This window comes from Kogia breviceps, chromosome 5 (assembly GCF_026419965.1).
Source record: "Kogia breviceps isolate mKogBre1 chromosome 5, mKogBre1 haplotype 1, whole genome shotgun sequence".
Classification (NCBI taxonomy): Eukaryota; Metazoa; Chordata; class Mammalia; order Artiodactyla; family Physeteridae; genus Kogia; species Kogia breviceps.
In genome coordinates, this window is record NC_081314.1 from 140,314,393 (window position 1) to 140,329,086 (window position 14,694).

Consider the following 14,694-nt stretch of genomic DNA (forward strand, 5'->3'; position numbering starts at 1 on the left):
GAGTTAGCAATTAAGTGGTAACGTTGCTTAAACAATTTTAAAAGGAGGTGAGGATAAAAGGAATCGGACTGTGCTGATCCAAGTTATGAGAAGCCTTTGGAGTTTTTTGTGGAGTCAACATGCACTCGTGGCTGATTTAATCAATACTTACCTGTTTACATTTTTTAAAAACTTGGTTAGTGGTTCCAGGGCCTAATCTAATAAATAAATCATTTCGATGTAGGTTGTAATTTTGTGAGATATGAATTAATTCAAAAGAGACCTTAGTCTTTCTATCCTTGAAATGGAGACAAATGTTCTGCATTTGACCCTGACCTTGATCTTTCCTTATATGAATTTGGGGAAAGGACTTGCAGCCAGGTTTTAAATTAAATGATGCCAGTAACATTATTATGGGCACACCCATACTTAAGAAAAAATAGAGATGTTATAATGAAATAAGGAAGAAAATGCAATATGTGACTCCGGACTCTGCAGGATTTACACGCACTTTTTAAAAAATTACTTTTCCATAGCTAAATACAAGAGGCATGGCATGTTTGTTTCAGTGGGTGAAAATATATCGCCAGCATTCCCAATTCTTAAACCCACACTAAATAGATTGCATCATATTGTCCATTAAAGGAGACTTACAAAAAAAAGAAGTGCTCTCTAGGAGAAGACTCCAGTTCAATAGTATTTAAATTCAAGCAAGACACAATGTCTAGAAATTAAACCAATATAAACTAAGCTTCCAATGGGAAGCAAGCAAGATAATTCAAATTTGCAGGTAAAAAAAATTGCCAGTAATTGACTGGTGGTTATTGCTCTATTTCAGAAGAAGTGAGAAACCCTCCATGTACCTGTTACTACATGGAATTATCCGGTTTATTTCAGAGGGAAACAGTAAGAGAATGATTGGCAGGGTGGGACCAGAAATGGGTGGACCCCTGCAGTGGACCAATGAGCGATTAGCCATGTCCTGCTTGGCCAAGACTGGGGAGTGACAGGTAGACATAAATGACAAGAGCCTAAGGTAGTGAACACTCACAGCCTACCTTGACTCATCCTGTCCTTTGCCCGCCATCGAGTATCGGGAACATGGGCAAGGGACAACCACTCCCAAGGTACAGAGGGGACCCACCCCAAACTTCGATAATACATCCACATCCCAGCAGCCTGGAAACCAACAGACTTGTCTAGGTATTTTCTGGGTTTCTCCTGCAGAACTCAGAGTGAAGGGCTCCAGGAGTGCGATGGAAATGGGTAGCAGCTATTAAGTAGTTAGAAAAATGGAGTTAGAAAATGTGTAATATGGGAAAGAGATTTCCATTTCTGCAGTCGGCTGAGCCTCTGAAACCTGGCTTCCAAAGAACGAAGGTGTTACCTTGACAAGGCTGTTGACGGCCATCCTCTCACGTCTCTGCCCACACGCATCTTTCAACGTGCTCTCCCACCGTCACAAACTTCTGCCGCTGTCACCCTCCTCCTCTCCCGGGTCTCACATGGTTATAAATATTGCAGTTCTTGAGCACTTGTGTGCCTTTCCACCGGCTTCAGAACTCCTCTCCTTGCTTGCTCACCTCCACACACCTCCCACCACTTTGTTTGTGACCTAACACTACCTGTGGTTTCCTTCCACGTGGTAGCTTCCACGATCCATTTAGGTACTCCAAAGGATTGGATTATCGTCTTAAATGCCTTCTTGAAATCAAGACCCAGTTCTTTTCTGAGGTCAAAGCTCAGCTTTCCTCTTGCCCACAGTCACCTGCTATTTGGCAATCTTTTGCCATCCATAAAAGTATCCTGCGTGCGCTAAACTGTACCGCAACATACTAACTCTTTGCTATTCCCAAGCCGAAGAGATGCTCAGCGAGGATTTACCTTCTCCTCTTCTGGTCTTACCTTAGCCTTCATGGGACACCAGGTATATGCATGCACTTCATATGTTCTCATTCTCTGAAAATCCAGGCCAACAATGTCAGCATCACCAGCTACCTAATTCTCCCTTAAGAAAATATATGTTTAACAAAACTTTAGGACCTTCTGGAGATCACAGCTGAGGAAAAGCATCTGAGTACTTTCAAACGATTAATTCGAAAACCTGAGACACAGTATACATTCTTTTTATGAACAACAACATGGATGTTTACATTCAAGTTCCTGCTTAGATGTGGACACAGATGTCTCAAACCGGTAACAGGCAGAGCAAATCAGACTGGAAAGTGTGTTTTAGCCCCACACAGGCTAATTCGTATCTTAACCTGGTCTGGATCCAATACATAAAAATCTGATGACCTGACAACGGAGACCATGTTCCCATACTTTCTGTAGTGACTGGGCAGACATTGTACTCTTCAGATACAACATATGTTTTCCAGGACTTGAGGAACCCAGCCCACTTCTCTCAAACATATAACCTGTGCGACCCCCAAGGAGATTTGAATGGTCCACCCTTGATCGATAAATTTTTTGAAAGTCAAGAAAATTTTGATGAATAAGAAATAAATAGATTTTTACTCAGTGTGCTTCTGTGAATCCTCTTAATAGCTTCATTCCAACCACATCCCAATCCAGTGACTATACCTGCTTACTTTTTCTAATGATGAAACAGGGTTGGTCCCTTTGCATATCTGGCATCTAAGAGAAACCATGAGCATCCATCAAGGGCATTAAGTGTCAACCTCACTTTCATTTTGTGAGTTTTGGGCCATCGGCTCGCAGACCAACCCAACTGTTGATCCATAAACAGTGTCCCCATCCTGAAGAGTATAAAGTGAGGTTAAGAGCAAGAAACCACCAAGAGCATCTCCTTCAAATATTTACAAGGTTGGAATATATGTAAGTGGTTTATGTCTTGGTCAATATGCCTGATTGGTGGGAGTTCCATTTTTATGAGTTCCAGGTGCTTCAACTCATGAGCTTTTTATTCACATCTAGAATATACGTATATATATTTCCAGATATAATCTTATCCAGCCTCTTCAGATGTTAGTACTAACAATTTCAAGAATATTCAAGCAATAGGATGGAACAGATTCCTCTAGAATGAAACCAAAGCTATATTAATAATAACAATCATAAGACCAAGATGAAACATTATAAGAGCCTCATTGGGGAAGCTTATCTAAAGAATAAGCTATTTATTAATGAGTATAAATCCTATTTATACATTCAATCATTCCCATCTTCAACTCATTGTTCTACTTTTTCTTTCAATATTTTATTTCTATATGATGCCCCTTGACCCCTCAGTAGGTTTCATTGGGAAGGTATGCTCTTTGAGAAAATAAGATCAATAATGTTATCACTTTCAACTGCGCTATAATTTTCACAGATCCAGGTTGAAATGAAATCAATTATGAGAACAAGTAGCACTGTTTTATTACTAATGAATGAATTTAGCATTGTTTCCCATATTCCCACCACTTAAAATGGAAGAAATAGAGCAAATGTGGTCCAGAGAAAGCTCAAATAGTCCAGGCTAATGGTGGAAATACTTAAGTATCATCTGTATACAGCTAATATAAACCAAAGTGGTTTATTACCACTGTTTTGTGATTTATGACTCACATTATGACTTTATTTTGAAATGGTTGCATGAAATATTAATGTGTGGTGAAAGAACACACAAGAAGGAGCAGGGATCATGTTCTATCAGATGTTAGGCTGCTCAGTGATTTATTCCTCATAATACACTGAACTCAAGTCTTAGTATCCTATTTGCTCTCTTATTGTAATCAGCCCCTCATATTCAAACTTTTCAAGGTGAGGTAGCCCTACTTTTGTTCCTAGATTATAGGTTGTGTACTGTTAATTTTTAAAAGGATGGAGTAGTTTACAACAAATGTGAATAATTTATAGCAAATGTTCTCAGCATTGATTAGTGTTCTTTAGAAATAGAATGTCTTCTTGATATGCATCACTCCTTTAATGCCTTATGAAAAGTCAGAAGACCTGTTACTGCACTGCTTAATGGACAAATCAACTTTAATTTTAGTCCTATATAATATGAAAGATAAGTACCTATGTTTTTCCCTGTTTGGGATTTGCCAGGCATTAACACTGAACATTAGCTCAAAGTAATCTAAAGACATGTTAACAATAGGACACAATTGCTCTCCCTTGGAATTTACATTTGATCTGGTTTCTCCAAACTCTGGTGGATAGTTTCTGAAATCTTTCATTTTGCTGCACTTTAAGTCATTCTGTACCTCACTTCGCAAAGCTCGAACCTGGGGACTTAAGTAACAGATTTCACAACAACTTTACTGAATGAGTGTATTAATTTATACAGTTTCCTATTTCATTTTAATTTGATCAACTGCATCTGATGCATGAAAAACAGTATCTCTTTGAATCATCATGAAAGTTAACATGGTTTGATTTTTATAGTATTGAATTCACCAACTATGATTTTATCATATATATTTATTTATTTATTTATTTATTTATTTTATTTTATTTTTTATTTTTGTTTTGTTTTGTTTTTTGCGGTATGCGGGCCTCTCACTGTTGTGGCCTCTCCCGTTGCGGAGCACAGGCTCCGGACGCACAGGCTCAGCGGCCATGGCTCACGGGCTTAGTTGCTCCGCGGCATGTGGGATCTTCCCGGACCGGGGCACGAACCCGTGTCTCCTGCATCGGCAGGCGGATTCTCAACCACTGCGCCACCAGGGAAGCCCTATCATATATATTTAAATGTCAATTATTGGTAAATAAAGAAAATAACATAAAATAATAATAGTTGACACTGTTGTTTCTATACAAATGATGTACACTGTCCAAGAGCTTTACATATATTTACTGACTTTATTCTCTCAATAATCTGTAACATAAGTACTGTTGTAAGGCCTGATATACAAAGAGGAAACTGAGGCACAGAATCAGTAAGTAACGTGCCCTAGTGACACTGCCAGTAGAGGAATTCGATTTAAGAAACTAGATGGTTTGATTTCAGAATCTATGCTCTTACTACTACACTATTCCTATTGTCCTTTGCTCAGAAACATTTAGCTTCAATGCCCTTTGTATAAACACAGAAAAATGAAAAGATCCAATGATCTGGACCTTAAGAGTACAAAATCTAACTTTATAAAGGACCAATGTTAAGAATTAGGTTCAAATGGTGAAAGGGGAAAAGGACAGATTTTGCTTTTGAAATTCTTTAACATGTCCTTGAACACCCATGGTCATCCAAATGGCAAGATGGCTACTTCCTGCATGCTCCAGGGATAGTAAAATGTACAGCAAGAGCACTAGGTCAGAGAGAACTTGGCTATGAATACACATCATACTGGGCAATCCTGGGATTATCGCTGAACTTCTCTGAGCCAAGATTTCCATTTCCAAACTAGATAATAACACCCACCAGTAAAGCAGTTGTAACAATAAGAGTTAATATAAAGTGTCTGGCATATAGGTACACAGTATGTTATGATATATATCTGTTGCCATTGTTTTTGTTCTATCAATTTTATTCTTTCAGCAAGCCTATCCTCAGACCGAGGCACTGCATGAGTGCAGGGAACCCAGCCCTTTAATGATGTTAACCCCTAAGCTCTCTAGTTACCCTTCCCCCCTTGCTCCTGCAATTCAAACTTACATTGCAACTCACTCAGTTAAATACACATGCATTCTTAACTTCCAATAGCCATTGGAAAAATGATACAAGAGACACTGAGAAGGCAGAGAGACTATGTGATGTCCTACACAAACGCATCTCCACTCAGGGAAAATCCTTTCAGGGAAGATGCCTTGCTCTTACCTCTGTGGTTCGGTTGGTAAATGTGTGAGCACTGATATTCCTTGTCTGTTAATTCCTAGTCCTTTCCCAGCAAGATAAGGGCTTGAGAGAATAAATAGAAGAAAATCAAAGAGATAAGAATGTATGATTTGGGAAAAGAAGACAGATGGAAACCAAGAGGGAGAAGAAAGGAAGAAAAGAGAGAAAGGGAGAAAAGGTTTCTTCCAGAGAGAAAGGAAATCAATAGTAGACATTTCTGCATGGAATAACTGTGGTAGAAATAGGATGCAAACGGAGCCAGGCTCATTTATTGTTTTGTGCATACAGTTATAGAAAGTAGCGTGAATAGCAAAGGGTTCTGCCACAAACATGGAATTCCCCGAAATGAAAAAGGGCAATTCCATGGAAGTGAAGCATTGCTGCAGCTTTATTGTCTTATTATTATTATTATTATTATGAAAAAGCACATCACATGCCAAGGGCTGTTCAACTTTGTAACTTAGCTGCCCTAAGACAAGGGTGTGAGGTCTAAATGCTCCTCCCTCGACCTAACCAGAAGTGGATGGAGATATAACACTTTATCCACCTGAGGCTCCAAGGAATGATTTTTAAAGTTGCCTCCATCTCTTTAGATGTATGCATGAGGGGAGAAATGGCCTACATAGAGCAATTTTTTAAATGCTGCTTAATTTTTTTCCTTTATATCTACCATCTTTTTCTTTTTCTTTTTTTTTTTTTTTTTTTGCAGTACGTGGGCCTCTCACTGTTGTGGCCTCTCCCATTGTGGAGCACAGGCTCCGGACGCACAGGCTCAGCGGCCATGGCTCACAGGACTAGCTGCTCCGCGGCACGTGGGATCTTCCCGGACCGGGGCACGAACCTGCGTCCCCTGCATTGGCAGGTGGGTTCTCAACCACCGTGCCACCAGGGAAGCCCTACCATCTTTTTCTTTTGACCGTTTTGTGTCATAAGGATCGTGACTTTTTTTTATTTTTTTAACTTTTGCTACCTCCTTTCTCTCACCTTTCTTTCCCAGTTTTAATTCTCCCCTGAGAACAGATCAGAACCCCAGACTTCAGTCTAGATTTCCCATAGCTCCCCCTCCTCCCCCACCGCAATGACCCAATTGCCTGGTTGTGAATGAGTAAATGTCACAGAAAAGAGGTCTATGTACATAACTACTAACCTATGCTCCATAGTGGAAAGTTCCAAAGCCAAAAAGACTCCTTTGGAAGGGACCTTCAAGATGGTGGAGGAGTAAGACATGGAGATCACCTTCCTCACCACAAATACATCAAAAATATATCTACATATGGAACAACTCCTACAGAACACCTACTGAACACTGGCAGAAGACCTCAGACTTCCCCAAAGGCAAGAAACTCCCCGCATACCTGGGTAAAGCAAAAGAAAAAAGAAAAAACAGAGAGAAAAGAATAGAGACAGGACCTTCCCCTCTGAGAGGGAGCTGTGAAGGAGGAAAAGTTTCCACACACTGGTGTAGACAAGGGGTGGGAGTGGGGGAAGCTTCGGAGCCACAGAGGAGAGTGCAGCAACAGGGGTGCAGATGGCAAAGTAGAGAGATTCCCACACAGAGGATTGGTGCCAACCAGCATTCACCAGCCTGAGAGGCTTGTCTGCTCACCTGCCAGGGTGGGCGGGGGCTGGGAGCTGAGGCTCAGGCTTCAGAGATCAGACCCCAAGGAGAGGACTGCGGCTGGCTGTATGAACACAGCCTGAAGGAGGCTAGTGCACCACAGCTAGCCTGGAGGGAGTCCAGGAAAAAATCTGGACCTGCCTAAAAGGCAAGAGACAATTGTTTCAAGGTGCGAAAGGAGAGGGGATTCAGAGCGCCGCTTGAAGGAGCTCCAGAGACAGGTGAAAGCCGCGGCGATCAGCACAGACCCCAGAGACGGGAATGAGATGCTAAGGCTGCTGCTGCCGCCACCAAGAAGCCTGTGTGCAAGCACAGGTCACTGTCCACACGTGGCCTCCCGGGAGCCTGTGCAGCCCGCCACTGCCGGCGTCCCGTGATCCAGGGACAACTTCTCTGGGAGAACACACGGTGTGCCTCATGCTGGTGCAATGTCATGCCTGGCCTCTGCCACTGCAGGCTCGCCTCCCATTCTGTACCCCTCCCACCCCCCTGGCTGAGTGAGCCAGAGCCCCCAAATCAGCTGCTACTTTAACCCTGTCCTGTCTGAGTGAAGAACAGATGCTCTCAGGTGACCTACATGCAGAGGTGGGGCCAAATCCAAAGCTGAACCCCGGGAGCTGTGCGAACGAAGAAGAGAAAGGAAAATCTCTCTCAGCAGCCTCAGGAGCAGCAGATTAAATCTCCACAGTCAACGTGATGTACCCTGAAACTGTTGAATACCTGAATAGACAACGAATCATCCCAAAATTGAGGCAGTGGACTTTGGGAGCAACAGTAGACTTGGGGTTTGCTTTCTGCATATAATTTGTTTCTGGTTTTATGTTTATGTTAGTTTAGTATTTAGAGCTTATTATCATTGGTAGATTTTTTTTATTGATTAGGTTGCGCTCTTCTTTATATATATATATATTTTTTTTTTTTTTTCCTTTTTCTCTTTTTGTGAGGGTGTATGTGAATGCTTCTTTGTGTGATTTTCTTTGTTGTTACCATTTGTCTTATGGTTCTGTCTGCCCTTTTTTTTTCAGTATAATTTTTAGCACTTGTTATCATTGTTGGATTTGTTTATTGGTTTGGTTGCTCTCTTATTTCTTTCTTTTATTTATTACATTGTTATTATATTTTTATTTTTAATAATTTTATTTATTTTAATTATTTTATTCTATTTTTTTCTTGCTTTTTTTTCAACACTTTTCTTCTGAGCCATGTAGCTGACAGGGTCTTCGTGCTCCAGCCGGGTGTCAGGCCTGAGCCTCTTAGGTGGGAGAGCCGAGTTCAGGACATTGGTCCACCAGGGACTTCCTAGCCCCATGTAATACCAAATGGCAAAAGGTCTTCCAGAGATCTCCATCTCAACCCTAAGATCCAGCTCCACTCAACAACCAGCAAGCTACAGTGCTGGACACCCTATGCCAAACAACTAACAAGGCTAGAACACAACCCCATCCATTAGCAGAGAGGCTGCCTAAAATCCTAATAAGTTCACAGACACCCCAAAACACACCACCAGTTGTGGTCCTGCCCACCAGAAAGACAAGAACCAGCCTCATCCACCAAAACACAGGCACAAGTCCCCTCCACCAGGAAGCCTACACAACCAACCGAACCAACCTTAGCCACTGAGGGCAGACACCAAAAACAGCGGGAACCTGCAGCCTGTGAAAAGGAGACCCCAAAGGCAGTAAATTAAGCAAAATGGGAAGACAGAGAAACACACAGCAGATGAAGGAGCAAACTAAAAACCCACCAGACCAAAAAAAAAAAAAAAAAATAGAGGAGGAAATAGGTAGTCTACTTGAAAAAGAATTCATAGTAATGATAGTAAAGATGATCCAAAATCTTGGAAATAGAATGGAGAAAATAAAAGAAACGTTTAACAAGGAAATAGAAGAACTGAAGAGCAAACAAACAATGATGAACAACACAATAAATGAACTTTAAAATTCTCTAGAAGGAAACAATAGCAGAATAACTGAGGCAGAAGAACAGATAAGTGACCTGGAAGATAAATAGTGGAAATAACTACCGCACAGCAAAATAAAGGAAAAAGAATGAAGAGAGTTGAGGACAGTCTCAGAGACCTCTGGGACAACATTAAATGCACCAACATTCGAATTATAGGGGTCCTAGAAGAAGAAGAGAAAAAGAAAGGGACTGAGAAAATATTTGAAGAGATGACAGTTGAAAAATTCCCTAATATGGAAAAGGAAATACTCAGTCAAGTCGAGGAAGCACAGAGAGTCCCATAAAGAATAAATCTAAGGAGAAAAACACCAAGACATATATTAATCAAGCTATCAAAAATTAAATACAAAGAAAAAATATTAAAAGCAGTGAGGGAAAAATAACATACAAGGGAATCCCCATAAGGTTAACAGCTGATTTCTCAGCAGGAACTCTGCAGTCCAGAAGGGTGTGGCAGGATATATTTAAAGTGATGAAAGGGAAAAACCTACAACCAAGATTACTCTATCCAGCAAGGATCTCATTCAGATTCAAAGGAGAAATTAAAACCTTTACAGACAAGCAAAAGCTAAGAGAATTCAGCCACCAAAACCAGCTTTACAACAAATGCTAAAGGAACTTCTCTAGGCAGGAAACACAAGAGAAAAAAAAGACCTACAGTAACCAACCCCAAACAATTAAGAAAATGGTAATTGGAGCATACATATTGATAATTACCTTAAATGTAAATGGATTAAATGCTCCAACCAAAAGACATACACTGGCTGAATGGATACAAAAACAATACCCATATATATGCTGTCTACAAGAGACTCACTTCAGACCTAGAGACCTAGGGACACATACAGATTGAAAGTGAGGGGATGGAAAAATATATGCCATGCAAATGGAAATCAAAAGAAAGCTGGAGTAGCAATTCTCATATCAGACAAAATAGACTTTAAAATAAAGACTGTTACAAGAGGCAAAGAAGAACACTACATAATGATCAAGGGATCAATCCAAGAAGAAGATATAACAATTGTAAATATTTAGGCACCCAACATATGAGCACCTCAATACATAGGGCAAATGCTAACAGCCATAAAAGGGGAAATTGACAGTAACACAGTCATACTAGGGGACTTTAACATCTCACTTCCACCAATGGACAGATCATCCAAAATGAAAATAAATAAGGTAACACAAGCTTCAAATGATATGTTAAACAAAATGGACTTAATTGATATTTAGAGGACATTCCATCCAAAAACAACAGAATACACTTTCTTCTCAAGTGCTCATGGAACATTCTCCAGGATAGATCATATCTTGGGACACAAATAAAGCCTTGGTAAATTTAAGAAAATTGAAATTGTATCAAGTTTCTTTTCTGACCACAATCCTATGGGCCTAGATACCAATTACAGGAAAAAAATCTGTAAAAAATACAAACACATGGTGGCTAAACAATACGCTACTAAATAACCAAGAGATCACTGAAGAAATCAAAGAAGAACTCAAAAAATACCTAGAAATAAATGACAATGAAAACACGACAACCCAAAACCTGTGGGATGCAGCAAAAGCAGTTCTAAGAGGGAAGTTTCTAGCAATACAATCCTACCTCAAGACACAAGAAACATCTCAAATAAACAACCTAACCTTACACCTAAAGCAGTTAGAGAAAGAACAAAAATACTCTAAAGGTAGCAGAAGGAAAGAAATCCTAAAGACCAGATCAGAAATAAATGAAAAATAAATGAAGGAAATGATAGCAAAGATCAACAAAACTAAAAGCTGGTTCTTTGAGAAGATAAATAAAATTGATAAACCATCAGCCACACTCATCAAGAAAAAAAGAGAGAAGACTCAAATCAATAGATTTAGAAATGTAAAAAGAGAAGTAATAACTGACACTACAGAAATCCAAAGATCATGAGAGATTACTATAAGCAATTCTATGCCAATAAAATGGACAATCTGGAAGAAATGGACAAATTCTTAGAAAAGCACAACCTTCTGAGACTGAATCAGGAAGAAATAGAAAATATAAACAGAACTATCACAAGCACTGAAATTGAAACTGTGATTAAAAATCTTCCAACAAACAAAAGCCTAGGACTACGTGGCTTCACAGGAAAATTCTATCAAACACTTAGAGAAGAGCTAACATCTATCCTTCCCAAACTCTTCCAAAAGATAGCAGAGGGAGGAACACTCCCAAACTCATTCTACGAGGCCACCATCACCCTGATACCAAAACCAGGCTAACAAGTCACAAAAAAAGAAAACTACAGGCCAATATCACTGCTGAACATAGATGCAAACAGAATCCAACAGCACATTAAAAGGATAGTACACCAGGATCAAGTGGGGTTTATCCCAGGAATGCAAGGATTCTTCAATATATGCAAATCAATGTGATACACCATATTAACAAGCTGAAGGATAAAAACCATATGATAATCTCAATAGATGCAGAAAAAGCTTGCGACAAAATTCAACACCCATTTATGATAAAAGCCCTGCAGAAAGTAGGCATACAGGGAAAGTACTTCAACATAATAAAGGCCATATATAACAAACGCACAGCCAACATCAGTCTCAATGGTGAAAAACTGAAACCATTTCCACTAAGATCAGGAATAAGACAAGTTTACCCACTCTCACTGCTATTATCCAACATAGTTTTGGAAGTTTTAGCCACAGCAATCAGAGAATAAAAAGAAATAAAAGGAATCCAAATCAGAAAAGGAGATGTAAAACTGTCACTGTTTGCAGATGACATGATACTATACATAGAGAATCCTAAAGATGCTACCAGGAAACTACTAGAGCTAATCAATGAATTTGGTAAAGCAACAGGATACAAAATTAATGCACGAAATCTCTTGCATTCTTATACACTAATGAAGAAAAATCTTAAAGAGAAATTAAGGAAACACTCCCATTTACCATTGCAACAAAATGAAGAAAATACCTAGGAATAAAGTTACCTAAGGAGACAAAAGACCTGTATGCAGAAAACTATAAGACACTGATGAAAGAAACTAAAGATGATACAAACAGATGGAGAGATATACCATGTTCTTGGATTGGAAGAATCAACATTGTGAAAATGACTATACTACCCAAAGCAATCTACAGATTCAATACAATCCCTATCAAACTACCAATGGCATTTTTCACAGAACTAGAACAAAAAATGTCACAATTTGTATGGAAACAAAAAAAGATACCAAATAGCCAAAGCAATCTTGAGAAAGAAAAATGCAGCTGGAGGAATCAGGCTCCCTGACTTCAGACTATACTACAAAGCTACAGTAATCAAGACAGTATGGTACTGGCACAAAAACAGAAATATAGATCAATGGAACAGGATAGATAGCCCAGAGATAAGCCCATCCCCTTATGGTCACCTTATCTTTGATAAAGGAGGCAAGAATATACAATGGAGAAAAGACAGCCTCTTCAATAAGTGGTGCTGGGAAAACTGGGCAGCTACATGTAAAAGAATGAAATTAGAACACTCCCTAACCCCAAACATAAAAATAAACTCAAAATGGATTAAAAACCTAAATGTAAGGCCAAATACTATAAAACTCTTAGAGGAAAACATAGGCAGAACACTCTATGACATAATTCACAGTAATATCCTTTTTGACCCACCTCCCAGAGAAATGTAAATAAAAACAAAAATAAACAAATGGAACCTAATGAAAATTAAAAGATTTTGCACAGCAAAGAAAACCATAAACAAGAGGAAAAGGCTACCCTCAGAATGGGAGAAAATATTTGCAAATGAAGCAACTGACAAACGATTAATCTCCAAAGTTTATAAGAAGCTCATGCAGTTCAATATCAAAAAAACAAACAACCCAATCCAAAAATGGGCAGAAGACCTAAATAGACATTTCTCCAAAGCAGATATACAGATTGCCAACAGACACATGAAAGGATGCTCAACATCACTAATCATTAGAGAAATGCAAATCGAAACTACAATGAGGTATCACCTCACACTGGTCGGAATGTCCATCATCAAAATATCTACAAGTAATAAATGCTGGAGAAGGTGTGGAGAAAAGGGAACCCTCTTGCACCGTTGGTGGGAATGTAAATTGATACAGTCACTGTGGAGAACAGTATGGAGGTTCCTTACAAAATGAAAAATAGAACTACCATATGACCCAGCAATCCCACTGTAGGGCATATACACTGAGAAAACCATAATTCAAAAAGAGTCATGTACCACAATGTTCATTGCAGCTCTATGTACAATAGCCAGGACATGGAAGCAACCTAAGTGTCCATCAGCAGATGAATGGATAAAGAAGATATGGCACATATATACAATGGAATATTACTCAGCCATAAAAAGAAATGAACTTGAGTTATTTGTAGTGAGTTGGATGGACCTAGAGTCTGTCATACAGAGTAAGTCAGAAAGAGAAAAACAAATATGCTGTATGCTAACACATATATATGGAATCTAAAAAAAAAAAAAAAAAAGATTCTGAGGAACCTAGGGGCAGGACAGGAATAAAGATGCAGACGTAGAGAATGGACTTGAGGACACAGGGAGGGGGATGGGTAAGCTGGGATGAAGTGAGAGAGTGGCATGGACATATATACACTACCAAATGTAAAATAGATAGCTAGTGGGAAGCAGCAGCATAGCACAGGGAGATCAGCTCGGTGCTTTGTGACCACCTAGAGGGGTGGGATAGGGAGGGTGGGAGGGAGACGCAAGAGGGAAGGGATATGGAGATATATGTATACGTACAGCTGATTCACTTTGTTATACAGCAGAAACTAACACACCATTGTAAAGCAATTATACTCCAATAAAGATGTTAAAAAAAAAAGACTACTTCGTGTGGTCCACCACACCAGTTAGGAGGAAAGTTCCTTTTAAACACAGTCACTCATGTGTCATCTCGAATATTAAACCCTGAGAGACGTTTCACAGTGTATGGGTCTACTGCTGTTGACCAGTTGGCCAGTAGACTGTTAAATAAACCACATTGTCCATGAATCCCCCCTGCACATTAAAAGGCAGAAGTTGGCAAATGTATACTATATACTTCAGCTTATTAAGGGTATTTTTAGACTATCACTTTTGGTTTAATAAAAACAAAAATTGACTTTTGTAGAAGGGAAAAACTCTCTGGAGTCCTTGGAATATCATGCATTCCAGACTTGGAAAGAAGTTACAATTTCCAGTTTCAACAAAATTTTCTTACCTAAATAGGAAGCCAGAAAAAAAACGATAGAAGTTTACATCATAACTCAGGTCTGTCTATTCTTCTGATAAGAAAATAAGACCTAAAACAAAAACAAACAAAAACTCATCAGTTATTAAACT

General features: G+C 39.3%; 1 protein-coding gene across 4 annotated transcripts in view; it reads right to left on the bottom strand.

Moving 5' to 3' along the window:
- SETD4 (SET domain containing 4) overlaps positions 1-14,694 on the bottom strand; it is a 580,992-nt gene that overhangs the window by 122,568 nt on the left and 443,730 nt on the right. For 3 of the 4 annotated variants that reach the window (XR_010840851.1, XR_010840854.1, XR_010840852.1), the window contains one exon: positions 14,573-14,654. The exons of the other annotated variant lie outside the window; for it this stretch is intronic. The gene's annotated coding sequence lies outside the window, so the exon portion shown is untranslated. The remainder of the gene's footprint in view (positions 1-14,572; positions 14,655-14,694) is intronic. 4 annotated transcript variants of the gene reach the window in all.